Source organism: Monodon monoceros, unplaced genomic scaffold (assembly GCF_005190385.1).
Source record: "Monodon monoceros isolate NGI ecotype Baffin Bay Population unplaced genomic scaffold, NGI_Narwhal_1 Super_Scaffold_1, whole genome shotgun sequence".
NCBI lineage: Eukaryota > Metazoa > Chordata > Mammalia > Artiodactyla > Monodontidae > Monodon > Monodon monoceros.
This window is the reverse complement of record NW_021703765.1, coordinates 60,823,184-60,833,864: the sequence shown is the minus strand read 5'-3', so window position 1 is coordinate 60,833,864 and position 10,681 is coordinate 60,823,184. Positions and strand designations below refer to the sequence as shown.

The window sequence follows — 10,681 nt, the reverse complement described above, 5'->3', positions numbered from 1 at the left end:
GGTCTGGGGTCGGCGGTGCCCTCTGGGACCCTCAGGCGGCTGGGACGCGGCCGAAGGGCCGAGCGCGACCCATCCCCGCGCAGCTCCCGGATCTCACCTGGAGGGTCCTGAGAGAAACGCACAAGCTGGCGGACAGGGAGGCGCGGAGCGCCCACCGGAGACGCGCACGCACACTGATTGAGGTGCGCATGCGCACTGATTGGAGCGCGCATGCGCGCTGATTGGAGCGCGCATGCGCGCTGATTGGAGCACGCCGCGTCGACTCTTTCCGCGCACCCTCCGCCCGCGCTCCCTCCGCCGGCCGCCCGGAGTGGGGGCGGGGGTCTGCGAAAAGTAGTCCCGGGTGTGGCTGCCGGTCCTCTCAGTGCCCCGAGCAGGAACGAGTCTGCGCTGCCCCGCTGGTGCCCAGGGAAGGTGAAGGGGTCCCGGGTTGACCCCCGGCAGGTGTGCGCGGGAAGGTGAACGGGTCTCGGGCTGACTCCTGGCCGTGCCCAGGTCAGGTGCGCGCGGACAGACTAGGCACGGGCTGCACTCAGCAAGTTCCCCTAGTGACGGGGTTCCAGGCGGGAGAAGCCCAGTTCCGGCGCCCTTCCCTCGAGCCCTCCATGTGCAGAGAAAGGGCAGAGGGGGAAGGTCTGGACAGTTGAGTTCAGGGACATTTTTAAAATTCAGGCACAGATGGGCCAAAAACACCGCGAAAGGAGTCTCGGAATTACGTGTGATGTGTTTACATGCAAGGCGCTCCTAAACATCTTTCCTGGCTTTGCATGTAAACATTTCTGGACACTGTTGGGTCAGAACATCGGTGCGGAGAGCTGAGAGGTCGCAAAGCAGCAGGTGGGCCACCGAAGGCGCAACGGTCACCTGGGTGGCCGGTGGCTGCACATCTGTAGTGGCAGGTCCGGCACGGAAAGCACACCTGGTTCGCCCAGCGGTCATTGTTTCCCGAGGCACCTTTTGAAGGTGTTTTGCGCACAGGTGGCTCGGCTGCATACAGGATGTTCGTCAGGGAAGGGGAGGCCTGAGCTGTCTGCGTTCCCACGCTCGGGGTAACCCATCTCCTCTGCGCTCCGCCTTGCTCCCCGGTAATTTTAAGAAATGAATAGGACACCGTGAATAACACAGTGATGGTGCAATTATTTGCACAACAGTTTCACAATCTAGCAGCCAAAAATACGTTAAAGAAGAAAACAGATTATTCACTTTCAAATTAAATCTCTTTCCAGTGTTAGCCGAGACCTCTGCAGACTGCAGGTTCCACGTCTGCAGCCTCATCAGCTAACAATATGGACTCTGTGGGTAGTACTGCATTTCCCAAATCTCTATTTTGGCAGTAATGCCTATGATCCCAAGCACCCTTCACCCCGAACACTATATAAAGCCTTTAGTATTTGTAGTATTTCATTCCCTAAATCCCCACCCTTCCCCCCACCCCACCCCTCCTCCCACCCCAGGGCTTTTGGAGGTCAAAACTAAAAATGTACAACCTAGAAGAAAGGAATTTTAGGAAAATTGTAGTTAAGCAAAATGACAGGATTGTTAATAAGTCAGGACCTCGCCCAGTGTCTTTACGTGTAAAGGAACTAGAACGTCTGATTTGAAAAGGATTCTAATAACCTCACTGCTGGTAACTTGCCAGGTAATCCTGAAAAAAATCTTTAAATCCTTTGTGATGATTTCCCATCTTCACAATAGAAATGATGAGCTCCCACAACTCAATAAGATCAACAACCAAATAGAAAAATGGGCAAAAACATATGAAAAAATAATGCATAGAAAAGAAATACGACTGATTCTTAAACATGAAAAATAAGAACCTAACTTCACTCATAAGCAAAAAGCAAATTCTAGCTATCCTACAGTTATTCTTGCAGACCTTCATCCTACAAATAAAACTCTAAGGAAAATAAGCTCATGTTAAAAAATAATAATAAAATTAAAAAAAACACTCAAGGAAACAAGTCACCACAAGAAAGAACAAGGAGAACCAAGAGACAGATACTGTCACAGAGGTTGAGAAAATGAACTCATCACAGACTTTAAATTACTATATTTAATGTATTTAAAGAGCTAAATGGCAAACTTAAAAATACATGTGGGAAAGAAACTGTAAAGAATAACCAAGCAGATTTGAAAAAGAACCAAATAGACATTCTAGAAATGCAAACTGTAACAGTATAGTAAAGCCTTGGTGTAACATTCTAAGTGGGTCCAAAATATCTAATCATGTTGTTGTCAGTGAATAAAATGAGACTAGAGGAGGGAAGGTTGGGAATTTTGTCCGTCAGAATCCAGCCCGGTGACAGAAACCACACCAGCTGCTTGAACAGAGGGAACAGAATGTAAACAAGAGGTAAGGGAGAGCTGGAAGGGTAGGACCAGAACCCAGGTGGTGGTGGAGGGGCAGGTGTAGGAAGGGCCATGCCCCCAGAGCTCGGGGTGAATGGGAAGAACCTGGAAACATTGCACCTTTGAAGAAGGGTCTGCAGAGCTGGAACTCAGCCCCTGGGAGGAGGAGGTGGACGGCTGGGGCCAGAGTTTCCAATCCTAGAGGAGGGGTCCCCAGAGGCTGGGATACAGACCTCGGAGGAGGAGGTGCGTTGAGGCTGGTTCTGCAAGTCTTGGAGAAACTGCAGCCTGGCTTCAGCCTCTTGGGCGGGAAGACTGCTCTGCCTGGTGAAGAGGTGGGGCTGGGGCGATGCCTCTGGGATCAGAGCCCGCAGGCGCCCTCCAACGCCCCTAGGCGGAGGCCGACTGAACATCTGCCAGCGGTTTTCAGAGCCTCAGCCCCAGCACCACATGGCCGTTTATGGAAGGGGGAAGGAAGGGAGAGCTGAAAAACAGAAGACGATAACGGGCACAGAAATCGTGTCATATCCAAATCCAAGTTCTCGCGGGCTTTCCGATACGTGAAATTAAACCGTCCCTGGAGAACTTCCGTTTCCGGAAAGCAGCAGAGAACCAACAAGGCGGTGACTGACAACTGGGCCAACATCCGGGAAACAGAGGAAGTGAGCAAGGTTATCCGGGTATCAGGGATGCTTCTCCTGAGGGGCGTTAGCCAGTTCCAGAGCAGGGCCAAGAGGGCAGCAGCACCTTTAACACCCTCGCAGCCCTGGGAGGACAAAGTTCGGAGTCTGGGAACCACCATGGAGGTAACCTCATGTGGTATTTTGGACCCCAGGTTGTTTGGGACTCCGTTCAAATAATGTCAGTCCTTGCCAGCAGCAAATATAGGTTCTCTCAGGAGAGAGAGAGCCTCATGATAGAGTTCAAATTATTTCTACAGTTGTTCATGTGCAGTGATCAGCATTCAGTCAGGAATAAGCAGATGTCCAAGGAGAGAAGACAAATGACTGTAAACGAAGAGAAGTAACAAACAGACCTGCAGCGGGTCCAGATAACAGACTTTTTCCAAAGACTTAAAGGGCTATGCTTTATATGGTAAAAGGATGAAAGACAAGATTGAGAACCTTATCACTGACCTGCAAACTATGAAAGAAGAACCAACTGGACGTTCTACAACTGAAAAATGTAACTGAAACGGAAAATTCAATGGATAGTGTTGTTGGTAGGTTACACACAGCTGAAAAGAGAAAAGTAATGAAGGTGGAGTTAGGTCAGAAGAATATACCCAAACTGAAGCACAGAGAGAAGAGGGTAGAAAGATACATAATACAGTAAGACAGCCTGACCTTCATGGAATTGGGGTCCTAGAAGTGGAGAGAATAGGCAGAAGCAGTGTCTGAAGAGATAAAGGCTTGAAGTCTTTTTAAAATTGATGGAATACGTCAAGCTTCAGGTTCCAGAAGCCTTACAGATTTCAATCATAATTCACAAAAAACAAACCACACTTAGGCATATCATAGTAAAACTGCTGAGAACTTAAAAAAAAAATCTTAAAAGCAGCCATACTGAAAAAAAAAATCACTTTCTAAGAAGCAATAATTAAACTGAGAACTGACTTCTCAAACTATAGAAGCCAGAACACAGAAGAATCATATCTTCAAAGTGGGAAAGTAAAATAACTGCTAACCTAGATTTTATATCCAGCAAAAAATTCCTTTAGGAATGAAAGGGAAATTATGACATTTGCAGACAAATGAGATCTGAGAAAATCCATTACTGGTAGACTTTAACCAAAGGAAATACTAATGGATTTTCTTTAGACAAAAATAAAATGATTTCTAATTGGAAGGTCAGAGATGTAGGAAGAATAAAATTCAACAAGATGAGTGTGTTGGTAAATCTAAATGAAAGTCGACTGTATAACACAAAAATAACAATGCCTTCAAGGATTAAAAACATATCAGGGCTTCCCTGGTGGTGCAGTGGTTAAGAGTCCGCCTGCCGATGCAGGGGACATGGGTTCGTGCCCCGGTCCGGGAAGATCCCACATGCTGCGGAGCGGCTGGGCCTGTGAGCCATGTCCACTGAGCCTGCGCATCCGGAGCCTGTGCTCCACAACGGGAGAGGCCACGGCAGTGAGAGGCCTGCGTACAGCAAAAAAAAAAAAAAAAAAATCAGAATTAAAATATATGAAAACTATAGTGTGTAAGTTGGGGTGGAATAAATTGATTTAAGGTATTCTAATATCAAAACCCAAGCATCGTCTGAGAAAAGGGTGCACAAAGGCTAGATTTGTAGTACATTGAATTATCGATCCTACGTCTTAATCCCCTGCAGCGGTTTGTTCATCCACCCTCTTGCTGTGGCTTTGTGATGAGCTAAGGGGACCCCTTCATCCTTTGGGTCCCGGCATGGCCCTGGGACTCGCTTTGGTGGACTGAGTGTTAGCATCATGATACCAGCAAAGGTTTCAATGCCCTGCGCTGTCTGGCTTGCACTTCAGCACTTGCGCTGTGTCCGTGAGTACAAGTCCCCAGTACCCACTGCCTTTCCAGCCTGAAGTTCAGATTGGAGCACGTGGAGAAGACCTGGGCCCAATCTGAAGCCTTGGCACAAGATTAGCCAAGTTCATCCAAACCCCAACCAACCCACAAGTGAGTGAGGGAAAAAAAGTAAATGTGATTATAAGCCACAGATGTTGAGGCTGTTTTATACGTAGCATTATTGTGGTAAGGAAGTTACTACCCGGAAACAATGTACTTCCATAACAAAAAACAAATATGGGGCATTGCTTTGGGACCGGATGGTGGGTAGTAAGAAACTGTTATACAAAAAAAGAAAGAAAGAAAGAAAGAAAAACTTATACAACCCTGAGAAAATGAAGATCTGTGTGATTGACAAAATTACCTGTGGTAAATGTTATGGGTTGAATTGTGTCCACCCCAATTTCATGTGTTGAAGTCCTAACCTCTAGTATCTCAGAATGTGACTGTATTTGAAGACAGGGTCTTTAAAGAGGTGATTAAGTTAAATGAGGTCATTAGGGTGGGGTCCTGCTCCATATGAGAGGAGGAGATTAGGACACAGACACAGAGGAAGGACCATGTGAGGACACAGCGGGGAGATGGTCATCTCCAAGCCAAGGAGAGAGGCCTCAGGAGAGAGAACCCTGCTGAGACTTTGATCTTGGAGTTCTAGCCTCCAGAGCTGTGAGAAAATAAACTCATTGTTAAACCAACCGTCTGTGGTATCCCTAGTGGCAGCCCTAGTAAACTACAGTAAACCTACAGTAACTTGTAAGAAAGAAAATATATCTAATGAACATAAGGCATCACTGGGTGAGGAGAATGAGGCAAGTACTAAAACCATGAACTCTTACCTCTAGCTTCACTCTGTAAGGCATGCCCTCAGAAAGGAACAGATCCATCTGCAAGCTGAATTTAGAAGCCCTGGAGAGAGTGCAAAAGTTGCAGCATTGGAAAATGAAACTATTTCCAAATCAATCAAATGTGAGCCTCTCGGGAAGATATCCATATCCAAAACTTGGCCAGCAGGACAAGGATCGGGGTAAACGGCGACTCAAGGCATAGCTGTAACACACTTTGTTGGGGTGGCCTCTGGTAGAGCCTTTCGGTGGGATAAGAGCACTGCCGTACCTCAGTGTGGTTCTGTAGAAGCCTGCCTTGCTCAAAGTAAACTCAGAGGCATGTTGTGAAAAGAATTTGGGTTGTGGTTTTCAGCACGTGAAGTTGATTCATGACTGTGGCACAGGAATCAAGGAGGGAAACCCACCGCTGTGGTCTGAATGCCTGTGTCCCCCCAAAGTTCATCAACATGATGGCGTGGGAGGCGGGGCTTTTGGGAGGTCATGAGGTCATAAGGGTGGAGCCTGGGTGAATGGTGTTAGTGCCCTAATAAAAGAGGCCTCAGAAGGCTCCCTTACCCCTTCTACCCTGTGAGGACACAGCCAGAGTTTGGCAGTCTACAGCCCGAGAGAGAGCCTTCACCAGAACCCAACAATGCTGGCACCCTGGCTTCCAGCCTCCAGAAACGTGAGAAATAAATCTCTGTGGTTTATAAGCCACCCAGTCTGTGGGCATTTTGTTATAGCCTCCCAAACAGCCTAAGACACCCAGAAAGTTTTTGAGAGAGTGGTGTTGGCAAAAGCATCACCCAGACTCGACTAAAAGGCAATGATGCTGTTTGAGATGAAACAGATGACTGGGCGGCCCTGAGCTCTCTGCTGGCTGAGGGTACAGAGAGAGTTGACCAAACACTGCAAGGGCATGTTCCTTCATGTGTCTTCAGAAGCGGCCAAGGAGAGTGATGGAAGGGAATGTCCTCCTGGAGCAGATGAATACATTGTAGTTTGATCACACAACAGAATGCTGTAAACAATGCGAGTAAATGATCTAAAACTCTATACCATATTATGGAGGAATCACACAGAATGTTGAATAAAAGAAATCAGACCTAAAAGAGTACATATTGTAGGACGCCACACAAAATAGGCAAAACTAATTTATGTGTAAAAGGATAGGGTGGCACATGTGCTTAGTGGGTTTTGTGACTGGGAATGAGAAGAGGGGGCTTTAGGGATGTTGTTACTGTTCTGTTTCTTTTTTTTCTGAGGTACGAGGGCCTCTCACTGCCGTGGCCTCTCCCGTTGCGGAGCACAGGCTCCGGACGCGCAGGCTCAGCGGCCATGGCTCATGGGCCCAGCCGCTCCGCGGCACGTGGGATCCTCCCGGACCAGGGGACGAACCTGCGTACCCTGCATCGGCAGGCAGACTCCCAACCACTGCGCCACCAGGGAAGCCCTACTGTTCTGTTTCTTGATCTGAGTGTTGATTATATGAGTAAGTTTGGTTCGTGAATTGTCACTGAGTTATTCAGTTGTATTATTTGTGGTTTTGTAACAGATTTCCCCAAAACTAAGCACCTGAAAATAACAAGTATGGATTAACGGACAGTTCTGAGGGTCAGGAGCCTGGGATCTGTCATGAGGTTGCAGTTAAACTGCCAGCAGGGCCTGAGTCATCTGGAGGCTCAACAGGACCCTCGAATTCGCTTCCAGGTTCACTTGTGTGGGGTCTGCAGCCTGTTCCTCCATGGCTGTTGGCTGAAAGCCTGCTTCTCTGCATGGGCCCCTCCATGTAGTACCCAGTGTCCCTGCCACATGGCAGCCATCTTTCCCCAGAGCGAGTGATGAAAGGAGATGGAGATGTAGAGGAAGGAGTAAGGCTCAGTGTCTTTCATAACCGGGTGTCAGAGGGACGTGTTACTTCTGCCTTATTATATTCACAGAAAGTGAGTTACTAAGAAGGGCTGGGAGGGACTTCCCTGGTGGTCCAGTGGTAAAGAATCTACCTTCCAATGCAGGGGATGTGGGTTCAATCCATGGTCAGGGAACTAAGATCCCACATGCTGCGGGGCACCTAAGCCTGCGTGCCACAACTACTGAGCCCACGTGCCTCAATGAGAGTGCCCTTGTGCCACAAACTACAGAGCACACATGCCCTGGAGCCCGTGCACCACAACTACAGAGAGAAAACCCACTTGCCACAACTAGAGAGAAGCCTGTGTGCTGCAACGATGACCTGATGCAGCCAAAAAAATAAAATAAATAAATATTTTAAAAATATATACGTTTAAAAAAAAAAGGAAAGAAAAAGAAGGGCTGGGAAGTTGAGGTCCAGTTCTTGAAAGGAGGAGCTATATCAGTCAGCTCGGGCTGCCATAGCAAAATACCACAGACTGGGTGGGTGGCTGAAACAACAGATATTTATTTCTTACAGTTCTGGAGGCTGGAAGTCCAGGATCAAGGTTCCAGCTGACTGGGTTCTTGGTGAAAACCCTCTTCTACTGCTCACAGATGGCTGTCCTGCTATGTCCTCACATGGCAGACAGAGCAAGAGAGGGAGTGCTGTCTGGTCTCTGCTTACAAGGGCACCAAGCTCATCATGAGGACCTCACCCTCATGACCTCATCTAAATCTAATCACCTTCCAAGGGTTCCCATGGCCCAATATGGAATTGTTTCACGTGGTCATGGAGTCTGGGAAGTCCCAAGAGCTTTAGTCTGAAGATCTGATGGGGTAAGTTCCAGTCGGGTCCTAAGGCACGAGGAGACTGATGTCCCAGCTTAAGACTGTCAGGCAGAGAGAGCAAATTCTTTCTTGTTCAGTTTTTTGTTTTATTCAGGCTTTCAGTTGATAGGATGAGGCCCTCCCACACTGGGGAGGGCAATTTGCTTTGGCCCACCAATTCAAATGGTAACCCCATTTAGAAACACCCTGCAGACACACCCAAAATAATGTTTAATCAGATACCTGGGTGCCTTGTGACCCAGTCAAACTGATGCATAAAATCAACCATCACAAGTAAAAAGGAATTTGTGGACATATTTTAAAAACCACTATAACATGTTCATATGTACCTTTATATATATAAATTTAAAATTTGTTGAGCAAACTAGAAATCAATAATGGAAAGATAACAGGGACATCTCCAAACACTTGGGAAATAACATATTTCTAAATAATCAATGGGGGAAAGACAAAGTCTCAAGGGAAATTTAAAAAATATATTGAACTGAACAAAAATGAAAACATTAAAAAAATTTGTGGTTTGCAGCCAAAGCAGTGTTGACAGGAAAACTTATAGCAGTAAATACTTACATTAGAAAAGAGGGAGTGATGTCAGCAACATGGCTAAATATGACAACACTCATTTGTGTGCCCCCCCAACAATAACAATTTGGCACCCATCCATCCATGCCCAAATGATACTTTGTGGGAACTGTAGAACCCTGCATCATATACCAATGGACGCAGGAGAAGTCTTGCACAGCACTGCACCAGGTAATAGGCAAAAGACCTTGGTTCTGGCTGTGGACCCTTCAGTGGCCTGAGAACTGGCTCTAGCCCCTCTCAGCCAGGAGCCCCTGGAGAACACTGTCTTACACAATCACTCACAGATGAGAGAGTCTTCGTGGAAGTCTGGATTTCCAGCAGAGTAGCTCTAGCACAGCACTGGAGCAAAAAAAAAAAAAAAGAGTTTGGATGCATTGGAGAGGGTAAGAGGACAGCTCAACTTACCCACATCACTGCTTCCCCAAGGTGGCACAGCTTAGGGCCAAGAGAGATCTTCCCTGCCCATGATTTCTCCTGCAGGGAAAAGTGAGAGTGTAGAGTGAGTGCCTGACTTCCCCAACTGTGCAGATGCTGCCAAAGAGGCCTGTTTCTCCCCCACCGCCTCCAGAGTACTGAATCATGGCCTGTGTGACTGGGGAGCTGGGAAGAGGCTGGGGGAGCAGCAGATAGGACTCTTTGAGGGCACTGAAAGTATGTGAACTTTATTAACCATATCACAGACTCCATCAAGAAGCTGCCTATGAGCTGCTAGGTATGCCTCACCCACAAATTCTCCCAACTGGTTCATGGCACCCCCAGCACTCTGCATGCCTCATCTACACCCCTATCCTGTGGCTGGCTCCCTGTGTGTGCTCCCAATGACAATGGCAAGAGAGAGCTTTGGCAGACAACTACTGGGCATGCACAGAAAGCCAGCCCAAATCTGCAGGCCAGAGAGAGACATAAACGTGAGTTTTACTGCCACACTTGGGAAAGAAAAAGGGAGGCTATCAGCACCCAGCCTGGTGTGTCACTGGATTGAGAGAAGGTGTACAAGCTTAAGAATTCTGCCACAAGAGGGAGCAAAAAGTGTGGAGCAGATGTATCCATAGAAGGTCTGAGAAAGCCTCAGAATCACTAGCAGGGCTGATAAAAGGTATTTTTCTCCTGAAGGGAGCTAGTAAAGATTGGAAGAGGTGACTGCTACTTCAAATGCAAAGACATCAGTGCAAAAACTTCAAGAAACATGAAGAATCAAGGAAACATGACACCCCAATAGATCATAATAATCTACCAGTAACCAATCCCAAAATATGGAGATCTGAGGTTTACCCAATAAAGAATTCAAAATAGCTGTTTTAAGGAAGTTCAGTGAGCTATGAGAAAACACAAAGACAATTCAATGAAACCAGGAAAACAATACACAAACAAAATGACAAGGTAGCAAAGAGACAGAAGTCATAAAAGTGACCAAACAGAAACTCTGGAGCTGAAGAATTCAGTTATTGAAATGAAAAATGAAACAGAGAGCACCAACAGCAACATGGATCAAGCAGAAGAAACAATCTGTGGATTAGAAGACAGGAACTTTGAAAGTATCCAGTCAGAGGAGAACAAAGAAAAAAGAATGAAAAGAGTGAAGGAAGCCTACCTGATATATGGGATAGCATCAAGAGAAACAATATGTGAATTATTGGA

At 46.9% G+C, this 10,681-nt stretch overlaps 1 protein-coding gene across 1 annotated transcript in view; it reads right to left on the bottom strand.

The window, feature by feature from the left end:
- SLC25A1 (solute carrier family 25 member 1) overlaps positions 1–183 on the bottom strand; it is a 32,466-nt gene extending 32,283 nt beyond the window's left edge. Inside the window, exon 1 of the mRNA XM_029228433.1 lies at positions 98–183. The gene's annotated coding sequence lies outside the window, so the exon portion shown is untranslated. The remainder of the gene's footprint in view (positions 1–97) is intronic.
- Between the last annotated feature and the right edge of the window lie 10,498 nt (positions 184–10,681).